Source organism: Accipiter gentilis, chromosome W (assembly GCF_929443795.1).
Source record: "Accipiter gentilis chromosome W, bAccGen1.1, whole genome shotgun sequence".
In the NCBI taxonomy this organism is placed as follows: Eukaryota; Metazoa; Chordata; class Aves; order Accipitriformes; family Accipitridae; genus Astur; species Astur gentilis.
In genome coordinates this window covers 9,553,332-9,574,523 of record NC_064918.1, presented here as the reverse complement: position 1 = coordinate 9,574,523, position 21,192 = coordinate 9,553,332, and the positions used below count along the sequence as shown (strand labels likewise).

At 44.5% G+C, this 21,192-nt stretch overlaps 1 protein-coding gene across 1 annotated transcript in view; it reads right to left on the bottom strand.

The window, feature by feature from the left end:
- Window positions 1-21,192, bottom strand: part of LOC126035561 (ras-related protein Rab-3C-like) — a 184,628-nt gene that overhangs the window by 450 nt on the left and 162,986 nt on the right. The gene's annotated exons all lie outside the window — the stretch shown is intronic.

Here is a 21,192-nt window from a genome sequence, read left to right as displayed (position 1 = left end):
CATTAGTGTTATTTGCTTTATACCAAGCCAGATGAAATCAGGATGGGCCCCAGTATATTCCCTTAAACAAATTCTATTTTAAACCAGTTTCATCTAAAAATTGACATCTGTTTGAGAGTGCTATTATTTTAGAAATGCCCTATATATTCAGCCATTGTGAAGGAATAATCTACTGCTCCATCTCTAACTATTATGTTCCTCTGAGCATTATTCAGCTGGAAACAGCCACTTCCATTGTGACATTAACCTGATGCCAAAATAGACAACTGTGTTTGGACATAACCAGGAAAAAAAAACCACAAGGCAAGGAAAGATTTCTGCAATTTGATATTTAAGATAGAGGTAAATCTGTGAGAACAAAGGGGCCCCCAACCCCCCAAACCAAACTAATAAACAAATAGACAAATGCACATATTTTTCTTCCTTAATTAATTTATATAGAAGGACTTTTTATTTATCCATTCCCAATGACTACCCCAAAGGCAAAAATTAGAGCTATCCTTAAACCAGAAGGGACACTGGAAGCCTTTATGGAGAAGAGCCAGCTTTCCTAAGCTCACTTCTCTGCCCCCATTTGTCCCACATCTTATCTCCCATGTCTGCCTCCTCCATCTGGGCCAGGTTTGCAACTTGCTAGTCAGTCTACTATCCAGCAGGCTTCTGCTAGTGCTGGGTCTTTCCATGTTCTTACTTCCTTTACAATTCCTTTGTCTTTTTTTTTTGTTTGTTTTCAAAGCCTTTTCTGCCATGCTCCATCTTTTCCCACAGTTACCACATTGCTCACCTGAAGCAATTGGTAATTTAATACTTTCTCCTACTTCTGTCTTTCCACTGCCTAAAGGTTCAATATTAACACAGTTTACAAAACATCTAATCCACTGGTAATTTTACAGAAGTGGCTTAAACTTTGCAGAACTATTTTGATTCTTTTTGATTAACTCTGAATAAGAATGTGCAAATACCACTGCATTTAATTATGAGGAAAATTCCAGTAAGAAAAAGTCAGTCACTTGAAACTCATGGCTTAGACAAGTGTACTCTTCGCCGGGTAAAAAACTGGCTGGATGGACGAGCCCAGAGGGTTGTGCTGAATGGAGTTAAATCCAGTTGGCGGCTGGTCACAAGTGGTGTTCCTCAGGGCTCAGTGTTGGGGCCAGTTGTCTTTAATATCTTTATTAATGATCTGGATGAGGGGATCGAGTGCACCCTCAGCAAGTTTGCAGATGACACCAAGTTGGGAGGCAGGGTTGATCTGCTCGAGGGTAGGAAGGCTCTACAGAGGGATCTGGACAGGCTGGATCAATGGGCCGAGGCCAATTGTATGAGGTTCAACAAGGCCAAGTGCTGGGTCCTGCACTTCAGTCACAGCAACCCCATGCAATGCTACAGGCTTGGGGAAGAGTGGCTGGAAAGCTGCCTGGCAGAAAAAGGCCTGGGGGTGTTGGTTGACAGCTGGCTGAATATGAGGCAGCAGTGTGCCCAGGTGGCCAAGAAGCCAACAGCATCCTGGCCTGTATCAGAAATAGTGTGGCCAGCAGGACTAGGGAAGTGATCATCCCCCTGTACTCGGCACTGGTGAGGCCGCACCTTGAGTACTGTGTTCGGTTTTGGGCCCCTCACTACAGGAAAGACTTTGAGGTGCTGGAGCGTGTCTGGAGAAGGGCAACGAAGCTGGTGAAGGGCCTGGAGTACAAATCTTATGAGGAGCAGCTGAGGGAACTTGGGTTGTCTAGTCTGGAGAAGAGGAGGCTGAGGGGAGACCTTATCACTCTCTACAACTACCTGAAGGGGGGTTGTAGTGAGGTGGGTGCTGGTCTCTTCTGTCAGGTGGCTGGTGATAGGACAAGAGGAAATGGCCTCAAGTTGTGCCAGGGGAGGTTTAGATTGGATATTAGGAAAAATGTCTCTACTGAAAGGATTGTCAGGCATTGGAACAGGCTGCCCAGGGAAGTGGTTGAGTCACCATCCCTGGAGGTATTCAGAAAGCACATAGACAAGGCACTTCAGGACATGGTTTAGTGGGCATGGTTGATGGTTGGACTCGACGATCTTGAAGGTCTTTTCCAACCTAAATGATTCTATGATTCTATGAAACTCTTGGCAGAAGGGAAGAAAAAAGCTTTTTTTTGCCTTTTTTTTAATGTTATGTGTGTTTTCTAGTGAATGGGCTAATCTTCCATTTCCAAAGGCCACTTGAAATTTAAATGCAACTACTTTAATAACATTAGTACTATATATTCAATATGCCAGCTAAACAAGATGTAATGTGCTCATTCAGTCCTATAACTGCTTACCATGTAGCTTTCGCATGTTTGAATACTAGTCTAGACTTACAGCAGATGATAGTTACATTTAGCTTGGCATGATATCCCAGCATGCGTTAATAACCAATGCAAAAAATTAATGCTATGTTCTGAATTTTCTTCATATTTTTAATTTACATAAGGTGCCTTGTGCTGAAATGGCTGTAAAGGGGACTAGGCCTTAAGCCTCATTGTTTCTAAGACTATTCATATCAGACGTATAACTAATGATTAGAGATTGTTTTAGATGGGGTTAATAGAATGCAGGTGCTTATAAAACAATATGCATAAGCTGCTCATTGGTCCCTCATATAGCCCTCACCATAGCTGGCTTAAAACCCAGTCAAGCTGAATCAACAGAAAAAGGATCATACATCTTTAGGTCTAAGACATAAGAATAGATAAGAGTAAGTGATTAACTTCAGAGTAAGCAATATCAGAAAAGTTAGCTATTTTGGACTAGACATAGGCTAAGTATGAATTAATAGAACAACCTGAGTGATCTTCAGAAATTCAAAGGTGATCTTTGATGTGTAAGAAGATAAGTGACTGTGGTGACTGGAGACTTTCTGCCTACGACCACTAACTTCAGAAGAACCGAGATGAGATGATAAGAATCAGTTGAGACAGGAAGATGTATTGGACTTTTGAAACCACTGGAGAATAGAGCAATGAGAGTTCATGGAAATACACCAAGAATACCAAGAACTTCTTTTGACAAAACATCAATTGTATAATGTTTTGTAAAATCATATATATAGAAGGCGTTTTTGTTATCCTTCGCCATTCACTGTGCTGGTGGCCCAACTCTGAGTTGTTAATAAAGCAAACCTAGAGAAACCCATGACTGAAAATTCTTTAACAATGGCACAAAGTGCTAAATTGTTTAAATGCATAGGAGCTAAACACAGGCCAAAGTTAGTGTTCATAGGTAGTTTAGATAATAAGAAATATAAACATTGTACAGGGATTTAGGCATAAAATTTCTATTAATATCAGCAAGAAGTGTGAGGATAACCTCACAGGTATGAGTATATATTGGTGTGAAAACTTTTCCTTTCCACACTTCTCTGGAAAGCAGGAAAATGATGCATAATTGTATTGGTTTTGTTTGGCAAGGCTTTGGTAGCGGCGGGGGGGGGGGGGGTTACAGGGGTGGCTTCTGTAAGAAGCTGCTGGAAGCTTCCCCTGTGTTCGAGAGAGAGCGAGCCCATACCAGCCGGCTCTAAGACGGACCCGCCGCCGGCCAAGGCCGAGCCAATCAGTGATAGTGGTAACGCCTCTGTGATAACATTTTTAAGAAGGAAAAAAAAAAGTTGGGACGGGGAGAAACTGCCGCCGGAGTGAGGAGTGAGAACATGTAAGAGAAACAAGCCTGCAGACACCAAGGTCAGTGAAGAAGGAGGGGGAGGAGATGCTCCAGGCGCCGGAGCGAAGATTCCCCTGCAGCCCGTGGTGAAGACCCTGGTGAGGCAGGCTGTCCCCCTGCAGTCCAGGGAGGTCCATGGTGGAGCAGATATCCACCTGTAGCCCATGGAGGACCCCACGCCGGAGCAGGTGGGTTCCCGAAGGAGGCTGTGACCCCGTGGGAACCCCGCGCTGGAGCAGGCTCCTGGCAGGACCTGCGGATCTGTGGAGAGAGGAGCCCACGGAGCAGGTTTTCTGGCAGGACTTGTGACCCCGTGGGGGACCCGCGCTGGAGCAGTGTGCTCCTGAAGGACTGCACACCGTGGAATGGACCCATGCTGGAGCAGTTCGTGAAGAACTGCAGCCCGTGGGAATGGCCCACGTTGGAGGAGTTCGTGGAGGACTGTCTCCCGTGGGCGGGACCCCATGCTGGAGCAGGGGAAGAGTGTGATCAGCCCTCGTCCTGAGTAGGTGAAGCGGCAGAAAATAACGTGTGATGACCATAAACCCCATCCCTGTCCCCCTGTGCCGCTGGGGGGGCTTGGTGGTGAAATCCGTGAGGGTAGTTGTGCCCGGGAAGAAGGGAGGGGTGGTGGGAAGGTGTTTTGAGATTTCATTTTATTTCTCATTACCTTGTTCTGGTTGATTTGTAATAAACTGAGTTAATTTTGCAAACTGAGTCTGTTTTGCCCGTGACGGTAATAGTGAATGATCTCTCCTGTCCTTATCTCGACCCGCAAGCCTTTTTTTATATTTTCTCTCCCCTATCCAGCTGAGGATGGGGGAGTGATAGAACGGCTTTGGTGGGTACCTGGTGTTCAGCCAGGGTCAACCCGTCACAATAATAAAAGACCATATACAGAAATCATATACTGGGAGGTGGTTTGAATCTATATGTCATTGTTTCAGTTTCGCTTGGCTTGCATGTCTTTTTTGTTGTAAACTAGAAGGAAAATCAGGAAAGCCAGTGTAGCCTCACTTGCTGGTGGCTTCAGTGCTCCCATAGAGCTCCATGCAGAAGACTGTTCAGATCTCTTGGGGAGTGCTTGGGGGAAGGAAGATCCTCCACATTTTCAGTGCTCTGTATTGAAACCCAGCTGCAACCATGTAACACAGCAACACAGTCAGATCCTTCTACTACTGTTAGCATCTGCTACACAGGAAGCAGGAGGAAAGCTGCTGTTCCAAAGAGGAAGAAGCAGGACCAGAGGGCAGAAAAGTTGAGGGACAATGAGGGGAAACCTGAGAACTGGAACACCAAAGCCTTGGAGAAGATGACAGGAAGAAGAATGAATCTTAAGGACATTTCTGAGGGGAACAGTTTTTACAGATAAGAAGACAGAATAACTGGCACATGAGATGATCATGAAATGGCAGATATGACAGGTAGGTAAGAGATCTGGATAGAGAAAAGGAGAAAGTGAAAGGAAAAGAGTCACAAAGAAGAGAGGAGACCAATGTCAGGAAATACTGTAACATAGAGAGGATCAAGAAAACAGGTCCACTACCACGATGAGGACGTTCTGCGTAAGACCACCGTGAAAAACTGAGGCACCCATTTTCCAAGTAAAATAGGGACTTACAGAGTGTTCAAGCACAAATGCATTTATTCAAATAAAATGCAAAATAGACAGCACATCTGTGGTAAAATCTATGGAATTTCAGTTATGATTTTGATATAAGAAGGAAATTGTAGTCACAGCAGTGGCGTAGCTGGGTATCAGGCTATGCCTGTATAGACATCCCATCGACTTATTCATTAATTCCCTGGAAGATCCAGGACTTCCCTGGCTACACTCTGTGTAGATGAGACAATGCACTGACCTGTGAGAAGGTGACTGAACTCTCAGCTGCCTCCACAACAAAGTATTTGCCTTATTCTTTACAGGAACTGTACGACTGGGAATTTTGGACAGTCCTGGAGATTCCCCCAAGCAGCCCCTGCTGTGCATAGGACAGCTGATTGGCACTATTTATATGCTTAAATGTGCTGATAAACATCCTGAGTGGAGAACATGGCCATGCCAGTGGGCTCCTCCCAAGCAGTTCCTACTGTAGAATGGCTTCAAATGCACACAGGTAAGACACTTGTAGATGGTCTATAGAAACTGTTCATGCAGATGCAGAAATGGTCATGCAGAACAGTCTTTTGAAGACAGTTAAGACAGTTAAGAGATGCTCTGTGCACAGTTTAAAATAATCACTGCCAATGGATCATAACATGTACTGCGGTGGGCACATAGGACCAGACGGATTACAAGAATTCATCAGAACAGGAGTTCAGAGTCTCACCTGATGCAGCTGAAGACACCATTGCAAGGACCCTTTCAACAGAGGCTCCTGTTGCCATCCAGACAGCAAATGACTGTCCTGTCCGGGGATTCAATTCTTCACGAGTGTTACCTTATGCAAAAGAGCCCAATAAATTAGGGTTGTGGTGTTTCTTTTTTTTTTTTTTTTTTTTTTTTTTGTATAACAGAAACTCTGTCTGTGGAACAGTTTCAAAGAGATAGGGAGAATTTTTCCTAGCAGAGTGTGTCTGGAATCATAGAATCATAGAATCATTTAGGTTGGAAAAGACCCTTAAGATCATCAAGTCCAACCATAAAACTAACACTGCCAAGTCCACCATTAAACCATGTCCCTAAGCACCACATCTACACAACTTTTAAATACCTCCAGGGATGGTGACTCAACCACTTCCCTGGGCAGCCTGTTTCAATGCCTGACAACCCTTTCAGTGAAGAAATTGTTCTTAATATCCAATCTAAACCTCCCCTGGCGCAACTTGAGGCCGTTTCCTCTCATCCGATCACTTGTTACTTGGGAAAAGAGACCAACACCCACCTCACTATAACCTCCTTTCAGGTAGTTGTAGAGAGTGATAAGGTCTCCCCTCAGCCTCCTTTTCTCCAGGATAAACAACCCCAATTCCCTCAGCTGCTCCTCATAAGACTTGTTCTCTAGACCCTTTCCAGCTTTGTTGCTCTCTTTTGGACACACAATGAATAAGTCAGAAAAAATGGAATTATGTAAAACCTCCTAAATTCTGGCTGTTTTCCATTTTGTTATGAAATATTTTGCAGACCTCGCCTCTCCTCCTGACTCATCTTGCAAATATTTTAATAGTGCTTAGAGACCCTAAAGTTCTAAAATGCCTGTGTATGACAGCCTCAGATCTATGCCTTTGTGGTCGGTTGACCCTGGCTGGACACCAGGTGCCTACCAAACCACTCTATCACTCCCCCCCTCAGCTGGACAGGGGAGAGAAAATATAACAAAAGGCTCATGGATTGAGATAAGGACAGGGAGACATCACTCACTAATTACCATCACAGGCAAAACAGACTGAACTTGGGGAAATTAATTTAATTTATTGCCAATCAAAAGTCAGAGTAGGGTAATGAGAAATAAAATCAAATCTTAAAACACCTTCCTGCCACCCCTCCCTTCTTCCCAGGCTCAACTTTGCTCCTCATTTTCTCTACCTCCTGCCCCCGAGTGGCGCAGGGGAATGGGGAATGGGGGTTGTGGTCAGTTTATCACACTCTGTCTCTTCCACTCCTTCCTCCTCACACTCTTCCCCTCCTCCAGCGTGGGGTCCCTCCCACGGGAGACAGCCCTCCACGAACTTCTCCAACATGGGTCCTTCCCAGAGGCTGCAGTCTTTCATGAACTGCTCCAGCATTGGTCCTTTTCACAGGGTGCAGTCCTTCAGGAACAGACTGCTCCATCATGGGTCCCCCGTGGGGTCACAAGTCCTGCCAGAAAACCTGCTCCAGCGTGGGCTCTCCACAGGGTCACAGCCTCCTTTGGGCATCCACCTGCTCTGGTGTGGGGTCCTCCTTTGGGCTGCAGGTGGGTATCTGCTCCACCGTGGACCTCCATGGGCTGCAGGGGGACAGCCTGCCTCACCATGGTCTTCCCCATGGGCTGCAGGGGAATCTCTGCTCCGGCACCTGGAGCACCTCCTCCCCCCTCCTTCTTCACCGACCTTGGTGTCTGCAGAGTTGTTTCTCTTACATATTCTCACTTCTCTCTCCCAGCTGCTGTTGCACAGCATTTTTTCCCCCTCCTTAAGTAATGTTATCACAGCGGTGCTACCACCATCACTGACTGGCTCAGCTTTGGTCAGCGGTGGGTCCATGTTGGAGCTGGCTGGCACTGGCTCTATAGGACCTTGGGAAAGCTTCTCACATCTTCTCACAGAAGCCATCCATGCAGCTCCCCTGCTACCAAAACCTTGCTACGCAAACCCAATACAGCCTTTTAATACTTTCTTCAGTTTTTTTAAGTGAGAGGAAAGATTTTCCATGTGAGTATGAGCCTGAAGTGAGGCAACTCCCTGGTGATGACGAGGGCAGCAAAGCTCAAAGAACACCATGTTCCTACCACCTGTGATGATCTGTACTGCAGATGTGGATGAGACCAGGCAGAGCAGATGACTGCACAGATATGACAAAGCCCAAGAGGCAAGTGGGTAGGTAAGGCAGAACAGAGCTGAAACTGGAAAAATGCAAAATATCCATGTGCTGCCTGAACATATGAACACTGTGTGTGGAAGATGCATCAGGATATTCTCATTTAAATCCCTTTTTCTGTGTTTCATTCAGTTTTCCTTTTGCTGTCCTTATACTGTGTCTCTTTCCCTTATCTACCTTCTTCCCTCTAGTATTGACTCAAAGCAAGCTGGCAAGCTCTCAGCAGCCCCTGGCAGAGCACTACAGCAGCAAGGGCCAGTCAGGACACTGGCATGGTGCTGTTGCTCAGCTGGTGAGCTATAGTTCACACTGAGCAGTTTAGATAACCACCCTGAAACACATAGGCAGCCTGAATTACTGACTTTGTTCCCTCTCTGCCTCACACTTGCACTGGCTCTGAAGAAGCTCCTTCATCAATGCTCGTTAACACGTGTTTATGCCTGCTTTCAAAAAATAAGGAAGAAAAAAAAACCAGAAAGGAGAGCCATGTGCAAAGGGAAGAACATTCTGCACCCTTTCATCTTCCTGAGAAAATGTGACATCAAGAGAACACACTAGCTAATGCATTTTAAGCACACTTCCACAGCCAATACAGACAAGAGCTATGTTAATGTTTCACTAGCTGATCAAGAAGACCTTCTGATTTCAGAGTGTTTGTCCACAACCAAGACAATTTTATTTACCACCCCTGATGTTATGGTTAACAGACGTCCTCAAGGGTATGTTCCTGCAATAGCTATCCTTCCTTGAAGACAAAGCTTGAACTGTGACGCTTGGTGCTGCTCTTGCCATTGCCTTGGTGAATCCAGTATTTTGAGGAGTAGTAGGAGAATTGTATTGGCTTTGTGTGGCAAGATTTGGTAGTAGGGGGGTTACAGGGGTGGCTTCTGTAAGAAGCTGCTGGAAGCTTCCCCTGTGCCCGACAGAGCCAATACCAGCCGGCTCTAAGACGGACCCGCCGCCAGCCAAGGCCGAGCCAATCAGCGATAGTGGTAGTGCCTCTAGGATAACAGATTTAAGAAGGAATAAAAGTTGCTGGGACACAGAAACGGCAGCCGGAGAGAGGACTGAGAACATTGCCCTGCGCATCATTTGTACATTCCAATCCTATTAATACTACTGTTGTCATTTTATTAGTGTTATCATTATCATTATTAGTTTCTTCTTTTCTGTTCTATTAAACCGTTCTTATCTCAACCCACGAGTTTTGCTTCTTTTTTTCCCCGATTTTCTCCCCCATCCCACTGGATGGGGGGGTGGAGTGAGTGAGTGGCTGCGTGGTGATTAGTTGCTGGCTGGGGTTAAACCACGACACCCTCCCAGGCCAACTCCCCCCAGTTTATATACTGTGCATGACATCACATGGTATGGAATATCCCTTTGGCCAATTTGGGACAGCTGTCCTGGCTGTGTCCCCTCCCAACTTCTTGTGCCCCTCCAGCCTTCTCGCTGGCTGGGCATGAGAAGCTGAAAAATCCTTGACTTTAGTCTAAACACTACTTAGCAACAACTGAAAACATCAGTGTGTTATCAACATTCTTCTCATACTGAATCCAAAACATAACAGTATACCAGCTACTAGGAAGGAAATTAACTCTATCCCAGACAAAACCAGGACAGCTTCTTTCTACAGTGATATAGCGGAGGGTCTTTCCCTTCCCCCAGTCTTTTTATACCTGCATTTAAAAATATTTTGTATTCTTTTTAAAGCCCTGAGCAAAGGTGAGGGACAGAAACATTTAAAGAGATCAATTTTGCATTACTGACTGTTTCTCTGCATGAGGGTTTTATAACATAAGTCATTTATTTGATTGCTGGCTATGCTTAAAGTTGTTGGCCAGAAATCTTTGAACTTCACTGAAGTACAAAAAGCAAGCTGTTCATTTAATCAGCACATTTAATTCATCCTGCTTTGCATGCTGCTCCACACTCTCTTCTTTCCATATAAGGATTCTGTGGTATCTTCCTGCAGCACCCCTGCCTTTATTCTGAAAGCAGCCAAAGATGGCTTTGTGCATATTGCTTATATATGCTATAGGCCCAACTCCTTTTTGGTGTGCAGTGTAGCAGCTATCTCCCTCTCATATATCTCTTCTCTTCAGGTGAGTTGTTTATGTTCTTTTCACACCAACTGAGAGCATGTTCTTAATTTATCTTGCTTTTTAATATTTTAGCTCTGAGTGACTAAGTGGGAAGTGAATCAGCAAAATAAGCTTTGGTTGTATTAAGGATTTATATCATTGATAGGTGTCTTCTGCCTTTAGACATTTCTTTTTGCTTAATACTGGTTATTCATCAGATTTCTCTTTAAGCAGCCATTGTTTAGAATCCAATGAGGGCTTTCTAATACTATGCAAAAAATTTTAAAAAAACCTTCAGGGCAAAATTAAGGAGAGGGAGGAAAGATTTTCTAATTTAGCAATCATACTATATTAACAAAAATATATCATATTTGTTCTGGGCTTTAGTAAGATTAGGGATGTTTGTTTATTCTCTCAGAATCGCTCTCTCACTCATGGATTATATATAAATATGTAACATGCAGTTTACAACAAAATAATACAACCTTTTGTGTGACTTTTGGTGGACTCTTTTTAATGTAATTTACTTTCCTATTCTAAATTAAGGACAGTGTGCCACTTCAGCCTTCAGAGATTATCTACCACAAATGTTAGAAAACGTACTTGATTATCCCTTAGCATCTGTTCATGCAGACCCCACTTTACTTTACTGGACTGGTTTCAGATAACTCAGAATTTCTTTCTCAGCCACATCCTCTCTTCCATTCTAAGATATCCAGAGGGTAGAACTTAAATTTTTTTTATGAAACTGTCCTGGTTTCAACTGGGATAGAGTTAACTGTCTTCCTAGTAGCTGGTACAGTGCTATGTTTTGAGTTCAGTATGTGAAGAATGTTGATGGCGCTGATGTTTTCAGTTGTTGCTCAGTATTGTTTAGACTAAAGTCAAGGATTTTTCAGCTTCTCATGCCCAGCCAGCGAGAGAGCTGGAGGGGCACAAAAGTTGGCACAGGACACAGCCAGGGCAGCTGAGCCAAACTGGCCAACGGTGTATTCCATACCATGTGACATCCCATCTAGTATAGGAACTGGGAAGTGGGGGCGGGGAATCGCCGCTCGGGGACTAGCTGGGTGTTGGTCGGCGGGTGGTGAGCAATTGCCCTGCGCATCATTTGTACATTCCAATCCTTTTATTACTACTGTTGTCATTTTATTAGTGTTATCATTATCATTATTAGTTTCTTCTTTTCTGTTCTATTAAACCATTCTTATCTCAACCCACGAGTTTTATTTCTTTTCCCAATTTCCTCCCCCATCCCACTGGATGGGGGGGAAGCTAGTGAGCGGCTGCGTGGTGTTTAGTTGCTGGCTGGGGTTAAACCACGACACAAGCCGGTTGCAAGAGTAAAGCGTTTAATATATCCCATTTTTGCTATTACATCCACTTCTCCCTGGATCCTTTTCCCTTGCTGCTTTGTGATACTGAGATTGGAAAAAAAATGATTTGTTCATTTTTTCCCCTTCTTTGCCCCTTCATCCATGTTCAATACTCTTGTGTTGCTGGGACATCTTAGTCTACTCTCTTTCATACGTTAATAAGCACTTGTAGTCATCAGCTGCTGGTACGATCACTGAAAATAAGTATTGCAAATGCAGTATACCTCATGTATTCTGAATAGAAAGGGAGATGCTACGACGCGCACTAGATTTAAATCCTCTATGAGAAGAGCATACCTCCGTGCAATTTCCCCATTCCTGTCACAGGTTCATCTACTGCAGCTTTCTATTTTGATAATTGTTTCCTTTATTGAGTGCTTTTCTTGACTTTCACTAACTGCTTCAATAATTGTAAAGGGATTCATGAAGGGAAGAGGTAAAAGAATTTGTATTGGCTGTAATCACTGAGCTTTTATGACACTCAGCTGGAGCATGGCAGACTAATGAAATGAGTAGCAATAGTCTGAATTTAAAAGTTGCAAAAATCCAAACATTCCTGCATGGTTTAACCCCAGCGGGCAACTAAGCACCACACAGCCACTCACTCACTTCCCCCGGTGGGATGGGGGGAGAGAATTGGAAGGGTAAAAGTGAGAAAACTCATGGGTTGAGATAATAACAGTTTAATAATTGAAATATAAAAATAAAAATAATAATAAATGAAAAGGAAAATAACAAAGAGAGAGAAATAAAACCCAAGAAAGACAAGTCATGCAAATGAAAACAATTGCTCACCACCAACTGACCGATGCCCAGCCAGTCTCCAAGCAGCGGCCACCCTGCCAACCTCCCCCACAGTTTTATTGGTGAGCATGACATCATATGGTCTGGAATATCCCTTTGGTCAGTTGGGGTCAGCTGTCCCAGCTGTGTCCCCTCCCAACTTGTTGTGCACCCCCAGCCCACTCGCTGGTGGGGTGGTATGAAAAGCAGAAAAGGCCTTGACTCTGTGTAAGCACTGCTCAGCAGTAATGAAAACATCCCTGTATTATCAACACTGTTTCCAGCACAAACCCAAAACATAGCCCCATACTAGCTACTGTGAAGAAAATTAACTCTACCCCAGCCAAAACCAGCACACATTCTCCACCCCTTATTCCATAACATTTACATCATGCTCAGGTCCCACACTATCCAATACATCCTCATTAACCACCCAGCCCCCCTTCCCATCCTTTGATATAATACACAGATATCATTCCTTTAGTCTATGGATCACCCAGGATTAAATCACCTTGAGGTACACATTGGAGTCCCCCATCCTTCTGCATTACCCACCAAGTGCACCCAGGTCCTTGAGCAAAACCAATCCCACAAATAAGTTTACCCTTTCCTGAGGAAGGAATAACCCAGACTGTTTTTCCTAGCCAGTTCCTTGTATGTACTATGGGGAACTTATCTCCTTCCACAGTGCGCAGGGGTTTTGATTGGGCAGGGCCAGGTCGACTGGCAGATCCTCTAGCGTTTCTAGCCAGGTGGCTTCTGCTAAATGTGTATCCCAATACTTGAATGTCCCAGCACCCATTTCTCTCAGCATAGCTTTTAACAGTCCATTGTATCATACGATTTTCCCGGAGGCTGGTGCATGATAAGGGGATGTGATACACCCACTCAATGCCATGCTCCTTGGCCCAGGTGTTTATGAGGTTGTTTCGGATTTGAGTCCCGTTGTCTGAATCGATTCTTTCAGGGTGCCGTGTCACCACAAGACCTGCTTTTCAAGGCCCAAGACAGTATTCCGGGCAGTGGCATGGGTCACAGGATATGTTTCCAGCCATCCGGTGTTTGCTTCCACCATTGTAAGCACATGGTGTTTGCTATGGCGGGTTCGTGGTAGTGTGATATATTCAATCTGCCAGGCCTCCCCATATTTATATTTCAGCCATCGTCCTCTATAGCAAAAAGGCTTTAGCCGTTTGGCTTGTTTGATTATGGTGCACGTTTTACATTCATTGATAACCTGTGCAATGGCATCAATAGTCAAGTCCACCCTGGATCACAAGCCAATATGTATGTTCCATCCCTTCCTAAATGTCCTGATGTGTCATGGGCCCATCGAGCTGTAAATAGCTCACTCTTATGTTGCCAGTCCAGGTCCACCTGAGCCACTTCAATCTTGGCAGCCTGGTCCACCTGCTCATTGTTTCAATGTTCTTCAGTGGCCTGATTCTTTCATATGTGAACATTTATGTGACATAATTTTACAAGCACATTCTCTAGCTGGGATGCAATATCTTTCCACAGTGTGACAGCCCAGATGGGTATACCTCTGTGCTGCCAGTTGCTCTGCTTCCATTGCCGTAGCCACCCCCACAGGGCATTTGCCACCATCCATGAGCTAGTATAAAGTACTGGCCATTTTTCTCATACAGCAATATAAAGCTAGGGGAAGAAGAAGGAAGGGGGGGGACGGACGTTCAGAGCTATGGCATTTGTCTTCCGAAGTAACGTTTACACATGATGGAGCCCTGCTTTCATGGAGATGGCTGAACACCTGCCTGCCAATGGGAAGTAGTGAATGAATTCCTTACAGGGGTGGCTTCTGTAAGAAGCTGCTGGAAGCTTCCCCTGTGCCCGACAGAGCCAATACCAGCCGGCTCAAAGACGGACCCGCCGCCAGCCAAGGCCGAGCCAATCAGCGATAGTGGTAGTGCCTCTAGGATAACAGATTTAAGAAGGAATAAAAGTTGCTGGGACACAGAAACGGCAGCCGGAGAGAGGACTGAGAACATGTAAGAGAAAGAACTCTGCAGACACCAAGGTCAGTGAAGAAGGAGGGGGAGGAGGTGCTCCAGGCGCCGGAGCAGAGATTCCCCTGCAGCCCGTGGGGAAGACCCTGGTGAGGCAGGCTGTCCCCCTGCAGCCCATGGAGGTCCACAGTGGAGCAGATAACCACCTGCAGCCTGTGGAGGACCCCACGCCGGAGCAGGTGGGTTTCCGAAGGAGGCTGTGACCCCGTGGGAACCCCGCACTGGAGCAGGCTCCTGGCAGGACCTGCGGATCTGTGGAGAGAGGAGCCCACGGAGCAGGTTTTCTGGCAGGACTTGTGACCCCATGGGGGACCCACGCTGGAGCAGTGTGCTCCTGAAGGACTGCACACCGTGGAATGGACCCATGATGGAGCAGTTCATTAAGAACTGCAGCCCGTGGGAAGGACCCATGTTGGAGAAGTTTGCGGAGGACTGTCTCCCGTGGGTGGGACCCCACGCTGGAGCAGGGGAAGAGTGTGATGAGTCCTGCCCCTGAGGAGGATGAAGTGGCAGAAGTAATGTGTGATGAACTGACTGCAACTCCCATTCCCCATCCCCCTGCGCCACTGGGGAGGGTAGGTAGAGAATCTGGGAGTGAAGCTGTGCCCGGGAAGAAGGGAGGGGTGGAGGGAAGGTGTTTTGAGATTTGGTTTTATTTCTCATTACCCTACTCTGGTTGATTTGTAATAGATTGAGTTAATTTTCCCCAAGCTGAGTCTGTTTTGCCCGTGACGGTAATTGGTGAGTGATCTCTCCTGTCCTTATCTTGACCCACAAGCCCTTTGTCATATTTTTTCTCTCCCCTGTCCAGCTGAGGAGGAGGGAATGATAGAATGGCTTTGGTGGGCACCTGGCGTTCAGCCAGGGGCAACCCGCCACAAGAATGCAACGTCAGAGCAAGAAGCGGCTGCAGGAAGCTGCTCCCTTTGTAACACAGCAGTGTAGAAAAGGCAAAGTGTAGGAAGCCATGGGAATGAATCATTTCACAGTGTCATAGTATATAAAGGAGAGGAGCTAATGATGCCTTATTTTCTTGGATTTGCATCCCATGGTCAGTTTGGAGGGGGCACTCATCTTCTTGCCTGCTGTGAATAGTATCTAATAGTGTTTGCATTCACATTGCAGGCTGTCAGTCAAGGCAACTGTAAGACCTGTCTCCTCTGCTCAGTTGTCCACTTCCTTCAGAACTGTTAATATCGTTGAGATCTCTACCCCTCTCTCAAGAAGAGGCACACATGGCATGATTGCAAAGGTCATTTCTCCTAAGAAACAGGGCTGAAAGTAGCTGGTGACCATTGTTGCTCTTCAAAGTTGTAATGGTTTTGGCTGTGATAGAGTTAAATTTCTTCATAGTAGCTATTATGGGGCTATGTTTTGGATTTGGTGGGCACCTGGCACCCAGCCAGGGTCAACCTACCACAACTGAAAACAGTGTTGATAATACAGGGATTTTTTTTGTTACTGCTGAGCAGTGCTTAGACAGAGTCAGGGCCTTTTCTGCTTCTCACCCCACCCCACCAGTGAGTAGGCTGGGGGTGCACAAGAAGTTGGGAGAGGACACAGCTGGGACAGATGACCCCAACTGACCAAAGGGATATTCCAGACCATATGATGTCATGCTCAGCAATAAAAGCTGGAGGAAGAAGAAGAGGGGGACATTTAGAGTGATGGCGTTTGTCTTCCCAAGTAACTGTTATGCATGATGGAGCCCTGCTTTCCTGGAGGTGGCTGAATGCCTGCCTGCTGATGGGAAGTAGTGAATGAATTCCTTGTTTTGCTTTGCTTGCATGTGCAGCTTTTGCTTTATGTATTAAACTGTCTTTATCTCAATCCATGAGTTTTCTCACTTTTACCCTTCCGAATGTCTCCCCCATCCCACTGTGAGGAAGTGAGTGAGTGGCTGTGTGATGCTTAGCTGCCTACTGGGGCTAAACCACTATGAAAGTATATCCTGCAACTGCAGCTATAGTAGCAGATCTGGTTACACTGTGCTGTGCTTTGTAGGCCAGCTGGATGGGACCTGTGCTGTCCAAACAAGCCCAAGGACTAGACTACGTTAAGAAAAGTATTAAAACAACATTAAGCCCCAAAATAGGACTTTACTATTATTATCTCAGCAAAGAGCAGTGCTTTAGCACTATTCTGGATAGAGCTAATGTAAACATTGTTAACAGAAAGGCTAAGATATTTATCCATCCTTTAGGGTGGCCAAATTAAAAATAAAAAAAAAAAGCTAAAAGAAGACTCTCAGCTGTGACAGAACAGACAGACATGAGAGGTGGTTACTGGTAATGTGCTAGCAAACACCTTCTTTTCCAGTCTTTCAGAACATAAGTTTTCCATATAAATTCCAGTTGTACTGATTTTGTTTGTGGCTTCCAGATACCTTTTGAAAGAGTGCATTTGGGGAATAAATTAGATTCCTGGCAAAGAAATTTTTGTTTGTTTGTTTGTTTGTTTACATGAGACATTTAGCGAATGAAAACAATCCCTTGCTTCTCATTGTCGTTAAGTAACTTTCCTGTAATGCAGCTCCAAGTGCGTGAAAGCAACGGCAGGTTGGCATTTCCCCCATGTAAAAAAACATCCTGGGGACAGGAGCCTTTAATTGGTCTGCCAATACCCTGTGTGTGTTGTAACTAAACAGAAGACTCTGGTTTGTCAGTGCTATTAGTCTGTCTCCTTCCTCTGGCACTGACCTTTGCTCTTTAAAAAGAACTAAAAAATGGTGAACTATGAACAGGCATGTTCCTGCACAATCCAATTATTTTCATTTTTTAATGCAAAGTTAGATGCAGCCATATGTCTGTGCTCTTGAAGCTGCTGGTGACCCTGCCTTCTGCACCATGGCCTCCAGCCGGCCATGGAGGTAAAACAACTTGCTGCTCTAGCAAGCTGTGTGCTGAGGTGCTAAGTCCCACTTGATTCCTGATTTAGATGCTAAAATTACAGCCCTAAAAATGCCTCTTCAGTTGCTGCCTAAACTCACAGATACCTAATACCCCCAGTGTACCCACAGATGCCTAATGTACACAGATGCCTAATACCCACAGAGCTTATACCCCAAGGCATGCGAAAGTTCACCCCAGTCCTAATGCTGCAGAGCTGCTGTCTTGTGCCCCAGCCCTGGCAGGATTCAGAAACCAGTCACGTTCCTGCCCCATCTCAGGAGCAGGCCTGGTCTTGCAGGCTTGGTCAGATCACACAGAAGTGCTGGGTGCCAAATTACACCCTGTATAAGCACAGGGCACTGACAAACACTCTGCTTTCAGGCTTGCTGGGGTGCTAAATGGGTTTAATTTGAAGAAATCTAATCACCTCTGAATTGGGTCTCTGGCATGTCCCCAGCACAACCATTATGTATATACATGCTTGAGCCAAGAACAAAATGAAAACAAAATAGGCAAGGCAGGCTGATTTTGGTTTGAAGTGAGAAATTTTCTTTTTGTTTTTGGTGGAACATATTTTCAAAGCACTGGGAATCAAGAGAAGGAAAGAAAGAAAAAGCTGAAAAGAAAGACTATAAGGAAGAAATGGCACAAAAGAGGTGAGAAGCAAAAGGATGGAGAGAGGGGAAAGAAGACACGAAATATGCAAAATAAGGTATGTGTTAAAAGCTGAGGGATAAAATGACCACCTCTGTGAGTGACAAGCTGTGTACGCACACTGAAGCCCTGGGCACTGCTGACCCTGGGGCATGTAGCATTCACAGCCCTTTGCAGGTGCCCTGAATTCAGAATGAGGGCTGGCTTCTGCCTGCCCTTGCAGAATGGAATGTGAGAGCTCACCCAGAAAGGCCCCATTTTGTTTTGTTTTCTGGCATCAGTTGGAGGCCTCTGGGAGAAACAGTGTGCCAGGATACATTTGCAAAGCAGGTGAGCGCATCCTAAGACATGCTCAGAAGTTCTGGGTGCTGCCAGCCATGGGTGACCCTGGGTGACAGAGAGTAAGCACAGAAAAATCTGATGGGAAGGGCACTGCCCTGAAAACTGCTTGACAGAACATAGAGTCAGAGGTAGATTTTAGTGGGACATCACTCTAGATGATCACCAGAGGTCCCTTTCCAACCAATGTTTCTTTGATACAACAACAGCTCTGTTTCCCAGAGCCTTAACCAACCCGAGCCAAAAAGTTGGGGTAGGACAAACGGGACCTTACAGCAAAGATGGACAGACATTTGGGGCAGATATTGCAGTATCCCCCTAGTACCTGGTACAGCATGAACACAACAGGCATAGTTTGCACCTATAGCAGGATTGTACTTCTGCAGCAACCTTAGAGGTCCCTGGTCTTAAAGATATAATATACCCTGTAATGACAGAACTTGCAATTAAAAACTAATTAGCGTTTAAACAATTTGTAGCATGCGCATAGCAAATAGGAGTTGTACAGAAGCACATGAATAACCAAAGGCAAGAAAACATATAAAATTATGTACCTAATTTGCAGGCACAGCCAAACAGCATAAATAAATGGGGAAACTGTATGTCAAACTACATATGCAACCATCCATTTGTGTGTGCAGTTACTCAGTGTCTATTCAAAGCTCTGCACATGCCTCTGCCTGCTAAGCCTTTGCCAGAATGTAGATCACAATATATCATGCAGACCACAAATAAAAAGAACCAAGAAATTAATGCCATCTGTGAGTCATTCTTTTTATTTCTATTCTGACAAGTGACACCAAACTTTTATGAACATATGAAGCTTTGAACTCAGCTGAGATGAATATGTTAGAAAAGCTGTGCGAGTAATGCAGATGGCAAGTGTGCATGCATTTTGCTTGCAAGAAGTTTCAAGCCTTTTTTACTAAAATGCTTTAAAGCATATAAGTGTTGACTATATTGGGGTTTCACTTGATAGCCAATGCATGTAGTGCTCAGAGTAAACATTCATGAAGTGACAAAATAGCATAAGCATAATGTTCCACACCCTTTATTTTTAGTGATTAGTAAATAAACCTGTTTAAATGTGATTGCTGTGATCACCACATCAATTACCATTATGTTAATTTGTTCTTTCTACTGGCTGATTTGTCACATTTCTATATTTTCTTGGTACGATATCTCTGTGAGGTAAAGTTACATGACTCAGCTGAATTTATTTGATCCTGTCTGTTTTCATCTCATTCTAACATTACTCTTTTAATGATGCTAATATGTTAAACAACCATGAACTAATTTCTCAAAAAAAAAGATGTACCACTTACTTACAAAAAGTACTGAATAGGGTGACAAGGAATGACTAAGGTGTGAGATGGTCTTGTGTCTGAAATGATGAAATAGTCTGGGAATTTCAGCCTGGAGAAAAAGGAGGGGTATGATAGAGGTCTCTAAAACCAACAGTGGTACAGAGCAGGTAAGAGGAAACAATTGTTCACTGCTTCTCAGAATATAACAGTTAAGAAACATCAAATAAAATGAGCAAGTGGCCAATTCAAAGCAGAAACAGATGACCCAGATAAACTGTGTATATTTAAAGGATGTTGTGGATGGTAAGATTTTATATGATTTCAAAGACATCATTGGACAAGTCCATGGGAAAAAATCAAGAAAGGTCTACTGAATATAAAGATACTGCCCGCGAACATAATTTGCTACAGTCTGGGAAAGTATCACTATATGTTTGCACTTTTATACCTTTCCCAAGGCACCTACTTCTGGCCATTAATGTAGGTAAGGTCGTATGCTGCTTGCAGCTATGATCTGTGGTCATATCACCATTGTTATGCTCTATGTCATTAACAACAAACTTTAAAAAATGTAAAATGGAAATTAGACAAATTCTGTCTTCATAAACACTCTGTTAATTTCCCTTCAAGGTCAGATCTGGTTTTATTAACCATTCCTTCTCTCTTTTGTGAACTCCCATTAGTGTCATGAGGAGAGCTACTCAGAACTACCACAGGGTACTTGACTAGTTTAGTCAGACTTCAGCAGGTAATGAAACCTATTGCCGGTTGATCTAAACCACTTGTTTGGGGTTACAGCTGAGAAATAAACCCGCACTGAGATTTAAAGAAATTATTGATTACACCTCCTTAATAAAATTGAAGGCCACACTTTTCAAAGAGGTCAGCAGCCACAATTTTCCGATAACGCTGTTCTCAACAGGACACCGTGATTCCTGGAGGGCTAAATGCCCAGTGTTCTTTTTGACTTTTTGTAACCCCTGCCCAAAATGTACATGTATTCATTTTCTCAGTGACTTCAAATAAACCAGGGCTAAAAATAAAACCACACTTGAGAAAATAGTGTTTCACAATGTGTTCTTTGTACAGCACTCACATGTGTTGTGCTTGCTTCTAATTGCAGCTGTAACCAACTTTGCAGACCATGGCATTCAAAGGGCCCACAGTCTTAAAATGTCTTGCTGGACACAAAAATCTATATCATTATTGTCCTGGGTTCAGCTGGGATAGAGTTAATTTTTACAGGAACCTGGGAGGTGGGGGCATAGCCGGGGCAGCTGACCTGAACTAGCCAAGGAGCTATTCCATACCATGTGACATCATGCTCAGTATATAAATGGGGAGCGGGCCGGGGGGCGGTCTCTGTTTTCGGTGGGGGAAGTGGCGGAGCCTCGGGTCCCGGGTGGTGAGCAGTTGCACTGTGCATCACTCTTTTTGTATACTTTTTCATTAGTGCCGTTGTTGTTGTTGTAATCTCTTTGTGTTTGTCCCAGTAAACTGCCTTTATCTCAACCCTCGAGGTTCCAGTTTCTTTTTCTTTTCT